Below are 18,164 nucleotides of genomic sequence, written 5' to 3' on the forward strand. Positions count from 1 at the left end.
TTCTATGCCTGGAATTGGCCCATATCCCTCTAAGCCTCTCCCATCCATGTACCTGTCTAATTGTTTCTTAACCATCACCTCAAACTACCTCCTCAGGCAGCTCGTTCCATACACCCTCCACCCTTTGTGAGAACAAGTTACCTCTCAGATTCCTATTCAATATTTCCTCCTTCACCTTAAACCTATGTCCCCTGGTTCTTGATTCCCCTACTCTGGGCAAGAGACTCTGTGTGTCTACCCGATCTATTCCTCTCATGATTCTCATCCTCATCCTCCTGTGCTCCAAGGAATAGTCCCAAGCTGCTCACCCTCTCCCTCCAGCTCAGACCATTTGTATCCTGGCAACATCCTTGTAAATCTTTTTTTCCCCCATACCAAATTGACAACATCTTTTCTGTAACATGGTGCTCAAAACTGAACACAATACTCAAAGTGTGGCCTCACCAACGTGTTATCTAACTGCAACTTGACCTCCCATCTTCTATACTCATCACTCCAGTCTTGACTTCATGCGTTAATCCAAAACAAGAGAGATGATTCAAAGGTAAACAAGGTCCCTTATCTTGTCTTTGACATTTAAGCCAAGATTTCAATAACAATTTCAATAAGTGCTCTTAATCCTCAACTAATGGATTTATCTATTCTCCAGGCTGATATTTCCCAATAGTCCAGTTCAGTGTAACTGATAAACATATTCTGAAAAGGACACAAAGTGCTGGAGTAACTCAGCGGGTCAGGCAGGATCACTGGATAACATGGATGGATGACGTCCTGGGTTGGGATCCTTCTTCAGACTGGATAATATGTCATATTCCAGGGGGTTTATTCATGGTTGAAAATGGCATAGACACAAAAAGCTGGAGTAACTCAGCGGGACAGGCAGCATCACTGGAGAGAAGGAATGGGTGACGTTTCCGTTCGAGACCATTCTTCAGCCAAACAATGAAGATGGGAGTGAAGGCTGGCACTGTGGGCTGCAGCCAGACTGGCATTGGGATAACTAGTGTGGGTTTGTGGCCTTTGGAGTGCTTGAATATTTCCTGCTCCCTTCACATTCAATTAGTTCACCAGGAACTCGCTACTAGTTGTTGTCTAGCTGGAGAGAGTGCAGAGAAGATTTACGAGGAAGTTGCCAGGCCCCGAGGGCCTGAGCTATGGGGAGAGGTTGAGCAGCCTAGGACTCTATTCCTTGGAGTGCAGGAGGCTGGGAGGTGATCTTATAGAGGTGCGCAAAACCAAGAGGGTGTACACTAAGAGTCTCGTGCCCAAAGTAGGGGGAATCGAGAACCAGAGGTCATGGGTCTGAGGTGGAGAGAGGAAAGATTTAATAGGAACCTGAGGGGTAACTTCTGTACACAAAGGGTGGTGGGTGTATGGAACGAGCTGCTGGTGGAGGCAGGTACTATTGCAACATTTAAGAAAAGTTTAGACAGGTGCAGTACATGGATTTCAAGATTTCAAGAGAGTTTATTGTCATGTGTCCCTGATAGGACAATTAAATTATTGCTTTGCTTCATAGGATAGTTCAGGTTTAGAGGGATATGGCCCAAACGCATGCAGGTGGGACCAATGTAGATGGGGGCAAGCTGGTCAGAAGGGCTTGTTTCCACACTCTGATTCCATGACTATAAAAATGGGCTTAAACATTAATGAGCATCCAAGTAATAATCCAAGTCTGTTATTCTGGGTGCCAGATTATCGGAGTTTTGGCACAGTCATATTGGGTCTTGACCCGAAACGTCACCCATTCCTTCTCTCCAGACATTCTACCTATCCGGCTGAGTTACTCCAGCTTTTTAGGTCTACCTACAGTCATATTGAAGTTTAGTTTAGTTCAGAAACACAGTACGGAAACAGGCCCTTCGGCCCATCGAGTCTGCACCAACTAGCGTTTCCCGCACATTAACACAATCCTAGATTGGGGACAAATCTTACATTTATACCAAGCCAACTCACCTACAATCCCGTATGTCTTTGGAGTGTGGGAGGAAACTGAAGTTCTTGGAAAAAACCCACGCAGGTCACGGGGAGAACGTACTAACTCTGCACAGACAGCACCCGTGGTCGGGATCGAACCTGGGTCTCTGGCGCTGTAAGGCAGCAACACTACCACTGCATCACTGTGCCGCCCTTGTGGGAGCTTGCCAGGCACAGATTGCCCACTGCAGTTACTCCATTACAATAGGGCCTACAGTTCAAATGATGCTTCATTGATTGAAAAGCACTTTGAGACATTCTGATGTAATGCACTAAATATTTGCAGGTCTTCACATAAAATTACCTCCACTGGTATAAAAGTATTCAACCTTGTGCTGTTGAATTTTCCTGCTTGCAAACATAATTGAAATGTTAGGATTCAATAATTTTATAAGCTGTGCAGGATGATTGTTACATATTCAGTCAACTCTTTAATAAGATCTTTCAGGTTATGGAGGTTTTAATATGCAACAATTTTCAAAGAGATAGTGTCAGCATTAAAGCAATTTCAGGTCAGGCATGACGGATGGTAAATGCAGACTACGGCTGTTTTCTGCAATGTTCTGTCAAGCACTCCCAAGTCAGCTTCAAGTGCTAGCAGCTGAGTAAAAGCTCTCCCCACAAAATGGCATCTCATGCTGGCAGAGCAAGCAAGGGCAAGGACTGTAGTTGGTGCCTGCCGTGGACACCAGGAGCAAGCCCACCTCATGCATTCAATCCCAGCATCTGACGTTTGAGCCCATCCTGGGCTGCCACTTCATTGTTGAATGAGAGGCATAGAATTAAAGGGCACAGAAAAAGACCCTTTGGCCCACAATATCCATGCTGACGAACACCTAATGAAGACATGTGTCCCCTGTGTGTTCTTCACCACTGTGCTGCCACCTTCACCAACCCTTGTACTTGTGTTCAGTGTTCATTATAGATTAATGTTATTGTCAAAGAAAGGAAGAACTATCTCAGTCTGAAGAAGGGTCTCGACCCGAAACGTCGACCTATTTCCTTCGCTTGTCCTCGGCTTGTCTCGGCTTGTACTCGCTAGAATTTAGAAGATTGAGGGGGGATCTTATAGAAACGTACAAAATTCTTAAGGGGTTGGACAGGCTAGATGCAGGAAGATTGTTCCCGATGTTGGGGAAGTCCAGAACAAGGGGTCACTGTTTAAGGATAAGGGGGAAATCTTGTGGGACCGAGATGAGAAAAACATTTTTCACACAGAGAGTGGCGAATCTGTGGAATTCTCTGCCACAGAAGGTAGTTGAGGCCAGTTCATTGGCTATATTTAAGAGGGAGTTAGATGTGGCCCTTGTGGCTAAAGGGATCAGGGGGTATGGAGAGAAGGCAGGTACAGGATACTGAGTTGGATGATCAGCCATGATCATATTGAATGGCGGTGCAGGCTCGAAGGGCCGAATGGCCTACTCCTGCACCTATTTTCTATGTTTCCATAGATGCTGCCTCACGCGCTGAGTTTCTCCAGCATTTTTGTCTTCCGTCAAAGACAGGAAGTTTACTTTTTAAGTCCAATGCCTTCAGTGACTGCATGCTCCAGATTAATGTTGATCATATGCTACATTAATAATAATAATAATGGATGGGATTTATATAGCGCCTTTCTAATACTCAAGGCGCTTTACATCGCATTATTCATTCACTCCTCAGTCACACTCGGTGGTGGTAAGCTACTTCTGTAGCCACAGCTGCCCTGGGGCAGACTGACGGAAGCGTGGCTGCCAATCTGCGCCTACGGCCCCTCCGACCACCACCAATACACTCACACACATTCACACACAGGCAAAGGTGGGTGAAGTGTCTTGCCCAAGGACACAACGACAGTATGCACTCCAAGCGGGATTCGAGCCGGCCACCTTCCGGTCGCCAGCCGAACACTTAGCCCATTGTGCCATCTGTCGTCCCATTAAACTGAACTGTGCATAACATCTCCAAAAAAAAGAAGAGTCAGCACGATGGCTGTTGGTAGAGTTGCTGCCTCGAGACCCGGGTTCGATCCTGACTATGGGTGCTTGTCTGTACGGAGTTTGTACTTTTTCCCCATGACCTGCGTTGGTTTCCAAAGGGCCTGTTTCCACGCTGTAAGACTCTATAACACTATGACTCTGCAACCTGCTCCCCAAATGTGACATTGGCCCGTTTCAAAAATACTCAACAGCTGCAAGTGTACACATTTATTTCGAAACATCTGCAACATTTAAAACAGCTCATTTGATAAATGTCAAAGGACCATTATTGCAGTCAGGGTTTCATTCTGCTAACAAGATTTCAATCCCTGGTGGCCAAAGGAAGTCTGTGATTTAAGGAGTTTAGGCAGTCATTTTTTAAAACGGGCATTAATATTGCCCTTTGTATTCCCAGTTTCCAAAGTTCATCCTTGTTGCTTCAGTCTCAATTCCCACATCTGATGACTGCCACTGCTTTGGTTAGAAATTACAAATGTAGAACAGCTGGATCTGAAGCCTTGTGCCAACTCTTTCTCAACAGCAGCTGGATGGAGACCCCTCTTCCCCCTTTGGTTTCACAATAGTTCGGTGGCTCAGCGCTGGAGCAGTTACTTAGCATCTAAATGATATTCACATTATTCCCTTTATCTTGTATCTGTACACTGCGCACGGCTCGATTCTCATCACATATTGTCGCTCCGCTGACTGGTCCTTCTGCAGTTGTACAGGGCCCTAGTGAGACCACACCTGGAGTATTGTGTGCAGTTTTGGTCTCCAAATTTGAGGAAGGACATTCTTGCTATTGAGGGAGTGCAGCCTAGGTTCACAAGGTTACTTCCCGGGATGGCGGGACTGTCATATGCTGAGAGAATGGAGCGGCTGGGCTTGTATACTCTGGAATTTAGAAGGATGAGTGTGGATCTTATTGAAACATATAAGATTATTAAGGGTTTGGACATGCTACAGGCAGGAAACATGTTCCTGATTTTGGGGAGCCACAGTTTAACATTAAGGAGTAAGCCATTTAGAACAGAGATGAGGAAACACTTTTTCACACAGAGAGTTGTGAGTCTGTGGAATTCTCTGCCTCAGAGGGCGGTGGAGGCAGGTTCTCTGGATGCTTTCAAGAGAGAGCTAGATAGAGTTCTTAAAGATAGAGGAGTCAGGGGATATGGGGAGAAGGCAGGAACGGGATACTGATTGTGGATGATCAGCCATGATCACATTGAATGGCAGTGCTGGCTTGAAGGGCCGAATGGCCTACTCCTGCATGTATTGTCCATTGCCTATTAAAAGCTTTTCAATGTACCTCAGTAGACTTGACAATAAACTAAACTAAACTCAATGACAGCGCCTGAGACCTGGTTCGATCCTGACTGCGGGTTCTGTCAATACAGAGTTTGTGCGTTCTCCCCGTGACCACATGAGTTATCCCCGGGTGCCCCGGTTTCCTCCTGTATTCCAAAGGTGTACAGGTTTGCAGGTTAATTGGCTTCAGTAAAATTGTAAAATTGTCCCTTGTGTGTAGGATAGTGCATGAAGGAACTGCAGATGCTGGTTTAAACCAAAAATAGACATAAAATGCTGGAGTAACTCAGCAGGACAGGCAGCATCTCTGTTGAGAAGGGATGGTCGACGTTTCGGGCCGGGACCCTTTTTCATAGAATACGTATTATAATGCTAGTGTTCTGCAATCGCTGCAATCATTATTTTTTATTCTCCCCTTATTCCCATCAACTCCCCCCAAATTCTGACACTTACCTACAAGCTAGGGCCATTTTGCAATGGCTACACCACCTACCAACATCTGGAAAATGGGAAGAAACCAGAGCACCCAGGTGAAACCCATGCAATCACAGGGTGAGCATGCAGACTCCACACAGACAGCACCTCAAGTCCGGATTGAACCCTGGACATGGGAGCTGTGAAACGGTAGCTCTACTAACTGAACCTCTATGTCGCTGGTGAATGGACATAAATTCTAGATTGTCACTCTGGTGAAACATATAACATAAGATGTTAGCCTGACTTCCAGTGGCAATGTAAATAGTAAGATTAAACGAGAACTTACCAGTTCGAAGTTTGATCATTATTTTATGAGGAGTACGTTGAGGGAATATGTGAAGAACCCCGCCAGGACGCATGCGTGTCATTCTTCAAAGCAGCAGTGTGAAATCACAGATAACTGTAATGACTTAAACATAGTAAGATTAGAGAAAGAAATACCAGTTGAGTATATGATCATGGGTGGGAGCGGAGGGCACGTATTCCCTCAACGTACTCCTCATAAAATACAGATCAAACTTCGAACTGGTAAGTTCTCGTTTAATCTTACTGTTTTACTTCGGAGTCACGTGAGTGACTACGTGAAGATTTCAAAGCTCCGTGATTTCATGCCGTGGAAACGAGTCCATGCATCACATCTGCCTTAATGACTGTAGGAGGAATTGTGTCAACATAATTTAGACATGAATCCGACATTAAAATCCATGAAATTTATTAACACAAATTATAACCCCTATTTATGGGGTAAATTAAATTACAGAACTTAAAATTGTTTCTGCAAACGTTCCAGGTTTCATTACTGGTTTATTATAAAATAGTTGGAATGTTTTTTCCCCTGACCATCCTGCTGCCTTGAGGATTTGGTCCATTGGTACATCCAACTGCGTAGCTGCCGATGTAGCTGCAGCCCTGGTGGAATGAGATTTAAAAATATTAGTATCCACCCCAGCCTGTGTTAGAACCTGTTTCAGCCATCTTGAGATGGTCTGGACCGTCACTCTTTTGTGTGGTTGCTTATGGCTGACTAAAAGTGCCTTCTCATTGCCTCTGATGATTTTCGTTTTCTCCATGTATAACGACAAATGTCTTACTATACAGAGACGATCATCTGTTGGGTAAGACCTAAATTCTATATTGAGGCCCGCTGATCCCTGTTTGTTCTGTTTCACTAATTCATAAATATGAAACGTAATATTTTCAGATGAAGAAATCATGTTGTCCAGTCTTAATTTATGTAATGACTGTACCCTTTGTGCCGTGACCAATGCCATTAGCATGACTGTTTTTAATGTCAGTCTATGTAGGGACAGAGCTGTTGCTGGAGACCAATTCCTGAGCATCTTCAGGACAATACTCACATCCCATATTTGGGAGTACCTGGTTCTTGGGGGATTGGTATTAAAAATTCCCCTCATAAGTTTTGTTACCAGTGGGTGAGCTCCAACAGAGTGACGCTCTGTTCCTTGCCATAGATAAGTCGATAAGGCACTTCTGGCGCAGTTGATGGCACTATAACTGAGCCCCTCATCATAATGGAGGCCTGCCAGATATTCCAGAACAGACGGGTTGTGCATATCTCTGTAGGTGATGCTGTTTTTGTTACAATACATCTCCCACTTCCTGATATAGACCAGATACTGTTTTTTGGTGGACTGTCTTTGGGCCGCCGAAATCATGTTCACTGTTCGGTCCGTCAGTCCCAGCTGTAGTAGAGGTATTTTTAAACTCTACAAATTAATAAATTCAAATAGTTATGGCATGGGTGGCTATCCCTTGTTACGGGATGAACCAACAAGTCTGGTCTATTCGGGATGGTGATACATGGTTCTAATACCATGTTCAGTATCACTGGGAACCATGGTTGAGTAGGCCAATCGGGTACTACCAAAATACCAGACGCAGAGTCCTGCTGTATTTCCCTTAATACCCGACTGATGAGGCAGAAAGGAAGGAATGCATAAATAAACAATTTCCCCCAATGCAGCGAAAATGCATCTGTCGCCGCTGCCCCAGGGTCTGGTTCCCATGAAACATAATTTGATAACTGGTGATTAAGCCTGGATGCGAATAGATCGATATCTGGTGTTCCATATCGTGCTGTAATATCAGCAAATACTTTTTTATTCAACATCCATTCGGTGTTTTCATTAAATTTGCGTGACCTGGTGTCTGCCACTAAATTTAGTTTACCTGGTAGGTAAGTGGCTGATATCCAAATATCTCTCTGGATACACCACTGCCAAATTGTATTAGCCAGATTGTCACATGATGTCGATTTGTTTCCACCCATGTGGATGATATATGCTACCACGGTGGTATTGTCAATCTGTAGTCTAACATGCTGGTGGTATGACCCAATACAATTTGACTTTAGGCCATAGAATGCATCCAACATTTCCAGGTAGTTTATGCCCAGTGTGATTAATAATGATGCCTCCTGAGCAGAGGCATCAGTTTGTAGCACCATAGAAGGGTTGCTGATAATGATTGGATTGAAACAAAGCCAAATGTTATTTATCCACCATTTTAGTTCCATTATAGCTTTGATTGGTAGCTTCATTGGTCTGTCAAAATGACCAGCATTGATTTTGAGTGCTTATGTTTTTGCTCTCTGTAAATTTTGGTAATGTAAAGGTCCAAATTGTGTGGCTGGAAAGGCAGCCACCATTTTGCCAATTACTTTTGCTACCAATCTGATGGATGGTTTACTGATGTCAATGAGGTTATTGCAAGCCTCTATTAAGTCTATAGCCTTTCCCTTTGGCAAAGTCACCGACATGTGAACTGAGTCAATGGTGAACCCCAAATAGTCCATTGTAGTGGAAGGCGTTAATTTAGATTTAACTGGATGGATAATAAACCCCAGTTTTTCAAATAACTGTTTTGTGGCTGTTACAGCTTGTTTGGCCAATTCCAAAGTTTTGCCCACAATAAGTAGGTCATCTAGATATGCCATGACCATGTGTTTTCGTTTCCGTAGAAACGCTAGGGCTGGTTTCAAAATTTTTGTGAACAATCTGGGGGCTGATGTTAATCCATTTGGCAGCGCTCTATACTGCCATGGCTGTCCCATCCAGTTGAATTTTAAGAAACATCTGTGGTCACCTCATATAGGCACTGAATAGTAAGCATCTTTTAAATCGATGCTAGCCATGAAGTAACCTTTGGAAATCAATTGTTTAGCAGTAACAAAGGTTTCCATTTTAAAATGAATATATTGTACAAATGTATTCAATTTGGTCAGATCTATGATGATGCGACAACCACCATCTTTTTTGTTTTTGGTAAATATATTGGACACGAATTCTAGCGGTTCGTGTTGGGATTTTTCAATTACACCTTTTGCGTAAAGCCGCTCCAGTTCAGCTTGCGCTTCTGATTTCTCTTTACCAGAAAGTACGAACATTCGGTTCAGTATATGTTGAACTGGAGGGCTGTACTTGGGTATAAATTCTATTGTATATCCCTGGATACTGCTTAAAATATAAGTATCGGTAGTTAACATGCTCCATGCATCCAGAAAGGAGTGTAATCTCCCCCCAACCTCCATGCTCCCTGTATTTTGTAGGGAACCAGACCCACCTACCTCCATTGTTACCAGTGGCAGGTTTACTTCTTTTTGTAAATCCTTCGTTGATGTTGGGTTTGTGGTTTGGTTGATGTTGGAGGTTCGCGTATCTTCCAAGAAGGCCGGCCTGGGCCATGGCCTAAAAAAGACTCATGTTTGGTGTACCGGACCTTCGAGCTTTCACCAGTCGGTCTTGTTCTACTGGTGGGTGCGTAGGGATGCTGTCCGTGGCTGTAGTGGGTTTTTGATGAAGTCCTTTTTATGAGTCCCAGGGTTTTTGCTTCCTCATCGAGCTCCTTGACTTGCTTCGATAGGTTACCTCCAAATAGTAGTATTGATGGTTTTATGTTCCCAGGTTTGCACAGACCCGCGAATTTCGGATTTAAAGTGGGTCGGATGGCATTCTTCCTGATGCTATTTATCTCGTATTGAGTGTTGCAAAGCAATGCCAGTGCATCCTGTTGGTCCTGGGACATGTCCTTCTCATCCACTGTGCGGGCGAATGCTGTTATCCCTGCTGTTAGGAGTTTTAATACCTTTTGGAGTTTGACATCCATGCCTCTAACTCCTATTCCAATATGTTTCCATATACAAGTATTGACTACAGGAACATTCAGGGATATACAGTTACCCGGTGCCAGGTGTCTTGACGTGGTGTCCAATACAGCCTGTTCTTGTAGCTGGTTAAAAGACATATAGTCTATACTGGCAGCAAGCTTTTGCTCCAGGTTTTGGCCAGTCTGGTCTGGCTGTATGAAGTTGGACACCATGTCCAGCAGATTTTCACGTTCCTGCATCCCCTGCACACTTGATTTTTCTTCTGCAAACCCCTCTTCAGGATCAGCCCAGTACTGACCCCCAGTGCTCCCTTCTGACGAGGGAGAAGCACTGTGCAGCCCTACAAGAGGTGCTGCTGTGGGTTTTACATATAGCCCACAGTGACTCGACTCTATCTCCCGGAGCCTGTCACGTTGGAGCAAATGCTCCACACACCGCTCCATCCGGCTCCAGCGCTCACGGTCGCTGGCCGCCCGCGGTTGTTCAAAGTCGGACTCCTCTGAGTCCACGACTTTGTTAGTTTTTTGTCTTGCCTTACCGCCCGGCCGCGGAGTGGATCTGGCCGGTGCGGAGGCGACATCGGGCACAGCTGATCCCATTATCGGTGATTCATGTGCCGCTGGCCGCTGCTGGCTGCCCGCTACTCCGCGGTCCTCCCCCACCAGCTTTGTCGCAGCCCTTGTTGCTTTCTTAGACTTGTCCATGCTTCCCACCTGTAAGTTGGTATAGGAAACACACAAAAAGACCGCAGAGTAACTCTTATCTGCTGGTTCCGGCTTTTTAAAACTGCCGCTGCGGGGGAACGTCGTTCCACCCCGCCTGACTGTTTCGCAATGCGTGTAGCGATATGACACGCATGCGTCCTGGCGGGGTTCTTCACGTAGTCACTCACGTGACTCCGAAGTAAAATAGCCCTATAGCATCATAGAGTCATACAGCATAGAAACAGGCCTAACTTGCCCACACCAACCAACATGCCTCATCCACACTAGTCCCACGCCTGCATTTGATCCATATCTCTCTAAACCTCGCCTATCCATGTACCTGCCCAAATGTTTCTTAAACGTTGTGATAGTACGTTGTGAGGTCTCAACTACCTCCTCCAGTAGTTCCTTCAATACACCCACCACCCTGTGTATGAAAAAGTTACTCCTCAGGTTCCTATTATATCTTTCCATCCTCACCTTAAACCTATGTCCTTTGGCTCTTGATTCTCCTACTCTGGGCAAGAGACTCTGTGCGTCTACCCTGATCCATTCCTCGTATGAATTTCACAACTCTATAAGATCTTCCCTCATCCTCCTGCACTCCAAGGAACAGAGTCCTTGCTTGCTCAACCTCTCCCTATAGCTCAGGTCCTCGAGTCCTGATATCATCCTCCTAAGTCTTCTCTACACCCATTCTAGCTTGACAGGGCAGTTACGGTGGCGCTGTGGTAGAGTTGCTGCCTTACAGTGCTTGCAGCGCCGGAGACCCAGGTTCGATCCCGACTATGGGTGCTGTCAGTACGGTGTTTGTATATTCTCCCCATGACCGCGTGGGTTTTCTCCTAGATCTTCAGTTTCCTCCCACACTCCAAAGACGTACAGGTTTGTAGGTTAATTGGCTTGATATAATTGTAAATTGTCCCTAGTGTGTATAGGGTAGTGTTAATGTGCGGGGGTCGCTGGTCGGGGCAGACTCTGTGTGCTAAAAGTCCTGATTCCCCGCTGTGTCTCTAAACCCATCATCTTTCCTATAACATGGTGCCCGGAACTGAACTCAATACTCTAAACCAAAGATCCTATAGCGAGCAAGAAAGTCCACTCGACGAAAAAGACCTAGTACGGTCATGGGCAGATCCATGGGTAATTTTCGGCCCCATATCCGTAACCGGCTTCCGGCTCCGCACCAAAGATCCTGTAGCGGAGCAAAGATTCTAGTGCGGAGACGGAAGTCGGTTACGGAAACATCCTCGTAAAAATCAAAGTTATTTGGTAAAAATCTTCTCCTCATTTTCAGAATTATAATTTATTAACACAAACTGTTCCCTGCAGCGTTGATTACACTGCGAGTCGGGTCGGGTCGGGTCGGGTTACTGAAATGGATGAATAAAAGGCCCACGTTCCGCTCCGTTGCGTACTACACGTCAGTCCATTGCATTTAGCAGGAGTGGTCTATCTTGCTCCGCTATAGGATCTTTCAATTTGCTCTCCAATGTCTTATACAACTGCAACATGACCTCCCAACTTCATCACTTCAAAGATGAGCAGGAGAGTTAAGGCTAATGTTTATCCTCTAGTCAAACGACTGAAATCATTTCTCAGTTCATTATCACCTTCCTGCTTATGGAGATGCGGTGCCTAAATTAGCCGTGTGCATGCTATTTCACAACTGTGCAGTAGCGGCACACTTCATTAGCTCTGGGATGATCTTTAAGGTGCTGTGTAATTGAAATGCTCCATCCTTGTCGGCATCCTCTGCACACTCTCCAGTGCACCTCGACCTTCCCATGGTCTGCTCACCCTTACTATTCGCTTGGTACTCCTGTGGGCCAAGCAATGGTTTTACAAAACTGCACATAACTAACCTGCTTTATATCCTGAGCCCTGCCTAATGAAGGTAGACAAAAGTGCTGGAGAAACTCAGCGGGTGCAGCAGCATCTATGGAGCAAAGGAAATAGGTAACGTTTCGGGCCGAAACCCTTCTTCAGAAGAAAGGTTTCAGAAGAAGAAGGGTTTCAGAAGAAGGGTCTGAAGAAGGGTTTCGGACCGAAACGTCGCCTATTTCTTTTGCTCCATAGATGCTGCTGCACCCGCTGAGTTTCTCCAGCACTTTTGTCTACCTTCGATTTTCCAGCATCTGCAGTTCCTTCTTAAACACCCTGGCTAATGAAGACAGGTGTCCCCTGTGTGTTCTTCACCACTGTGTTGCCACGTTTACCGACCCCTCTACTTGTATTTAGTGTTTATTATAAATGAATTTCATTGTCAAAGAAAGGACGTTTACTTTTTATGTTCAAATGCCTTCAGTGATTGCATGCTCCAGATAATGTTGGCCATATGCTACATTAAACTGAACTGTGCATAGCATCTCTAAAAGAAGGAGGGGGTGGCAGGGTGGCGCAGCGGTAGAGTTGTTGCCTTACAGCGGCAGAGACCCGGGATCGATCCTGACCAGGGGTGTTGTCTGTACGGACTTTGTACCTTCTCCGCATGATCGCGTGGGTTTTCTCCGGTTGCTCCTGTTTCCTCCCACACTCCAAAGACTTACAAGTTTGAAACATTAATCGGCTTTGGTAAAAAATGTTTAATTGTCCCTCGTGCCTGGTGTGTGGTATGTAACGGGCGGCGCAGACTCGGTGGCTGAATGGTCTGTTTCCACACTGCACCACTAAAACTTAGGACTAAAAACTTGTGCCCCATTATTACAAAAAACTTGCTTGAAGAACTCAGTAGATCAGGCAGTATCTGTGGTGACCTTTCAGTTAAAACTGGGGGAGGAGACTTGAGTCAACTACCAGCCATCTTCACTCTATGCCAGTCTTGCAGAAGGGTCCCAGGCTGAAATGTCATCCTACCATTCCCTGTACGGGTGCTACCTAACCCGCTGCGTTCTTCCAGCAAGTAACTTCTCGTTGCTCAAGGTTCCTACATCTGCGCTTTTGTGTTTCCAAGGTCTTCTTGTATCTGAACACTCCTAGAACTCCACCATTCATAATGATGTCAAAGCCTTAGTAATCTTCACAAATGGAATCACAGGCTTGTGTTTGCTTCATCTGTTTATTGTTCCCTCAGTTATATTCCTCACATAACTGCCCTTAAATGTTTTGTTGCATGAAGGACACTGTGCAAGAGAAGGTTATAACAACTTTTGCTATGTACAATGGCCCTTGAATCACTGGATTCTGTAAATGGCATCAGCTGTAACATTCATGCTGCACAAGTACCTTTGGGCTAACATATGATGAGCATTTGATTACACTGGGGTCTGTACTCGCTGGAGTTTAGAAGGGGAACCTTACTGAATAGTGAAAGGCTTAGGTAGTATGGATGTGGAGAGGATGCCTCCTTCTCAACATCACTGTGAAAGGACCTTCACCGGAAGGACTGCAGTGGTTTAAGAAGGTAGCCCCCACCCCTGCCCAGTCTTGAGCCCAATGAAGGAAGATTTTGTTCTCGTCAGTCATACATACATACCATAATAGAATAGAATAGAATAGAATGCTATTTATTGTCATTCAAACCTGGGTTTGAACGAAATTCCATTTCTACAGTTTTTTACATTACAAACACAATCCAAGACCCACACTTAACACAGTTTACATAAACATCCATCACAGTGAGTCTCCAACATCTCCTCACTGTGATGGAAGGCAAAGTCTTTATCTCTTCCCTTTGTTCCTTCTCCTGTGGTCCAGCAGTCCAACTGCAGTGTCGAGGCGAACTAGGGCTCCGATGTTAAAGCCCCCGGCGGGCGATGGTAAGTCCTGAGGCCGTTTAAGCCACGCCGGGCGATGTTAGGCCCCGGCTCCATGTCCTTAAACCCGCGATTCCAGCGGGAGAAGTCGCCGTTGCGGAGCTCGGAAAAGCGGTCTCCCACCAGGGACCTGCGAGCTCCCGATGTTCCCGTCCACCGGGTCTGCGGCCGGTGCCTCCGAACTCCAAAAGTCGGGTCGCAGCCGCGTGCCACCACAGCTCTTCCCGCTCCGAAGTTGGCCAGCTCCGCGATGTCAGTTCCGCAGGATCTGCAACTGGAGCCCCCAGGTTAGTCCCGGCCGGAGGTCGCCGCCGGCTCCACGATGTTAGGCCCAACGACATCCGAGACCCGACAGGGAATAGTCGGGTCCCCGCACAGGGAAGAGATTAACGGTTTCGCCCACAGCTCCCCCCCCCACCACCCCCCACATATACACAGCTAAAAAATAAAATAAAAACTGACTCAAAGACATACATTTAACAAGACAAAAAATAAACAAAGACAGACGACTGTAGTCGAGCTGCTGCCGTCCTACATGCCACTTGCTGCCCTACATGCCAGAGACCCGGGTTCAACCCTGACTACAGGTGCTGTCTGTACGGAGTTTGCACGTTCTCCCTGTGACCGTGTGGGTTTTCTCCGGGAACACTGGTTTCCTCCCACACTCCAAAGACATACAGGTTTATAGGTTAATTGGATTGTTAAAAATTGTAAATTGTCCCTAATGTGTGTAGGATAGTGTTGGTGTGCGTGGATCGCTGGTCACCATGGACTCGGTGGGCCGAAGGGCCTGTTTCTGCACTGTGTCTCTAAAGTCACTAATTTGTCCTTCATTTCCAATCCATTTATGGTTCCAATCCACTTATTGAAACCCGGCTTTGATTGGGATGTTTTGATTTGTGGTTTGCACAGAATTGACTCACCTTTCTAATCTCACGATTAACTCTAATCAAAAAGACAACTTTTTTCCTGTTCGCCAAGGTGCAAAGGAAAGTACTTAGCACTATGAGTTCTAGGATGCTTCAAAAAAAGAAGAATTGTGTGGTGAAGATATAACAGGCTGCTGTTCACTTATATTCAGATAATTAACAATTCATCAGTCGGCTAAAAATAGGCTGACTTACCAGTGGGCCCACCAAAGCCTCCAGGCTCACATGGCTTAGACTTCAAACAGAGTTTCCCAAACAGCCCTCGCTATTGAATTCTCCACCTCAATAATTGCCTTGTTGCCAAATGAAGGCACTGTACAAATCTTCAGCCTAGTCAGGACAGGTGTCAGAGGTTACGGGGAGAAGGCAGGAGAATGGGGTTAGGAGGGAGAGATAGATCAGCCATGATTGAATAGAATAGAATAGAATCTTTAATTGTCACGCAACCAGGGTTGGTGGTATTTGGGTTCGGTACATGGTGGTACACTGCTTTTGTTACATACCACTAATAACACAGATCACCGTAATAAAGTGCATCCATACCACATCACAAATCACAAATCTCACCAACAATACATAGTGCAAAAAAAACCAAACAAAGACCATAGACAAGACACTGTATACATCAAAGTCATATTATTGTCTGATTATTGGACGGAATTGAGAGTTCTTATTGCTGAGGGGAAGAAACTGTTTTTAAAGCGGGTGGTTTAGTAGCAAGTGACCTGAGGCGCCTCCCCGAAGGGAGAGACTGAAAAAGGTGATTTGCTGGATGGGAGTGGTCCGAGATGATCTTTTTTGCCCGTTTTGAGGTACGTTGGAGATAACTGGAATGGATTGAGGGGAGGGGGGAGTTGATGATCCTGGAGGCCTTGGAGACAATGCGTTGTATTCTGTGTAGTGAGTGACTATCGGTGTTACCGTACCAGACTGTGATTGAGGAGGTGATGATGCTTTCAATGATTGATTGATAGAAACGGACCAGGAGGTGTTTATCGACTCTGAACTTTTTGAGCTGTCTGAGTAGACTTGAAGGGCCGAATGGCCTAATTCTACTCCTATTCCTTATCACCTTATGAACTGCAGATGCTGGTATACACCGAAGATAGATACAAAATGCTGGTGTAACTCAGCGGGTCAGGCAGCATCTCTGGAGAAAAAGGATGGGTGACGTTTCGGGTCGGGATCCTTCTTAGACTTGTTTGTGTCTGCAATCGGATGGTTTATGTTCAAAGCTGACTCCCGAAGTTACAAATCCCCATAGTTAGTTATGGGACTCTGGGCTAAAAATATGCTTCGTAATCCAAAACAATTTAGAGGATTTTGTATCCCACTCAGAAAGATTCTCCTCAAACCCTGTGGGTGACTCGTGATCCAAGAGCGGTTAATCTTTTTCAAAGACCGTGCTTTTAGATTTAATATGGAAAGCTTTCGTTGCATAAATATGTATCTATGCGTTTGTGGGGAGAATATAATAACATGCAAGGAAGGGGGTGATGGACTGACGTACAGTAATTCTCCCCACATTCCCAACAACTCCTGCACTACAGAATTAAATGGGGAAGCAGATGAGGAGAAATGTCTTTAGTCAGAGCGTGGCGAATCTGTGGAATTCTTTGCCACTGAAGGCTGTAGAGGCCAAGTCAGTAGATATATTTAAGCAGAGATAGATAGATTTTTGATTAGTACAGGTGTCAGAGGTTATGGGGAGAAGGCAGGAGAATAAGTAAGTAAGTACGTTTATTGGCCAAGTAATCACATACAAGGAATTTGCCTTGGTGCTCCGCCCACAAGTAACAACATGACATACAGTGACAGTTACGAATGACTCAGAAAACACTAAACATTAATAATAATAAAACATGAATGATAAAACACCATAGTGAACCAACAAAATACCAGATCAAAGGGAGGCTACAGATTTTTGGCTGTTGAGTAGAGCAACTACTCGTGGATAATAACTGTTTTTATGTCTGGCTGTGGCAGGTGAATGGGGTTAGGAGGGAGAGATAGATCAGCCATGATTGAATGGCGGTGTAGACTTGATGGGCTGAATGGCCTAATTCTGCTCCTATCACTTATCATCTTATGATTTTGCCGTTTACTTTGGATCCAAACGAGGATTGTTTTCTCTGGAGCATCGGAAGCTGAGGGGAAGCTTGATGGATGTACAGTATATAAAACTATGACCGGCATAGGTAACAGTAGATAGTTATAAGGAGGTTCCCGGAGGTTTTTGTCAGTCTCCCTACCTGCTTCCACTACCTGCAACCTCCCGCAACCACCTGCAACCTCCGGGAACCGCACGGAAACCTTGGGTGGGGCGCAAAGTCTCCAGAGGTTTCCGTTCAGGTTTCCTAAGTGGGACAGGGGCATTAGAACCATTTCCTCTTGGTGGAAATGTCAATAGACTAGACAGCATAGCTTTAAGTTGAGATGGACAACATTTAAAGGGCAGGGCAAGTCTTTTTACCCAAAGAGTGGTGGGTGTCTGGGCCAAAATGTCAGGGATGGTGTTGGAGGCTGATACAATAGTGGCCTTTAAGAGGCTTTTGGATGTGTAGGGATTGGGGGAAATGGGTCACATTCATGCAGAGGAGATTCAGCACAGACATTGTGGGCTGAAGGGCCTGCTCCTGTGCTGTGCTGTTACCGATATGTGCATGAGGAATGTGTAGGAAGAAACTGCAGATGCTGGTTTAAACCAAAGATAGACACAAAAAGCTGGAGTGACTCAACGGGACAGGCAGCATCTCTGGAGAGAAGGAATGGGTGATGTTTCGGGTCGAGACCCTTCTTCAGACATGACAAATAATTTACAGAGGTTAATTACCCTATCAGCCTTCATATCTGCGGGATGTGGGAGGAAACTGGAGCGCCTGTAGGAATCGTGGACGGTTACAGAGCGAACCTGCAAACTCCACGCAGAC

At 45.4% G+C, this 18,164-nt stretch overlaps 1 protein-coding gene across 2 annotated transcripts in view; it reads left to right on the forward strand.

The window, feature by feature from the left end:
• The window catches only part of lrrtm4 (leucine rich repeat transmembrane neuronal 4), a 175,957-nt gene that overhangs the window by 63,105 nt on the left and 94,688 nt on the right, over positions 1 to 18,164 (forward strand). The window lies entirely within an intron of this gene.

Source organism: Amblyraja radiata, chromosome 39, assembly GCF_010909765.2.
Source record: "Amblyraja radiata isolate CabotCenter1 chromosome 39, sAmbRad1.1.pri, whole genome shotgun sequence".
Taxonomy (NCBI): domain Eukaryota; kingdom Metazoa; phylum Chordata; class Chondrichthyes; order Rajiformes; family Rajidae; genus Amblyraja; species Amblyraja radiata.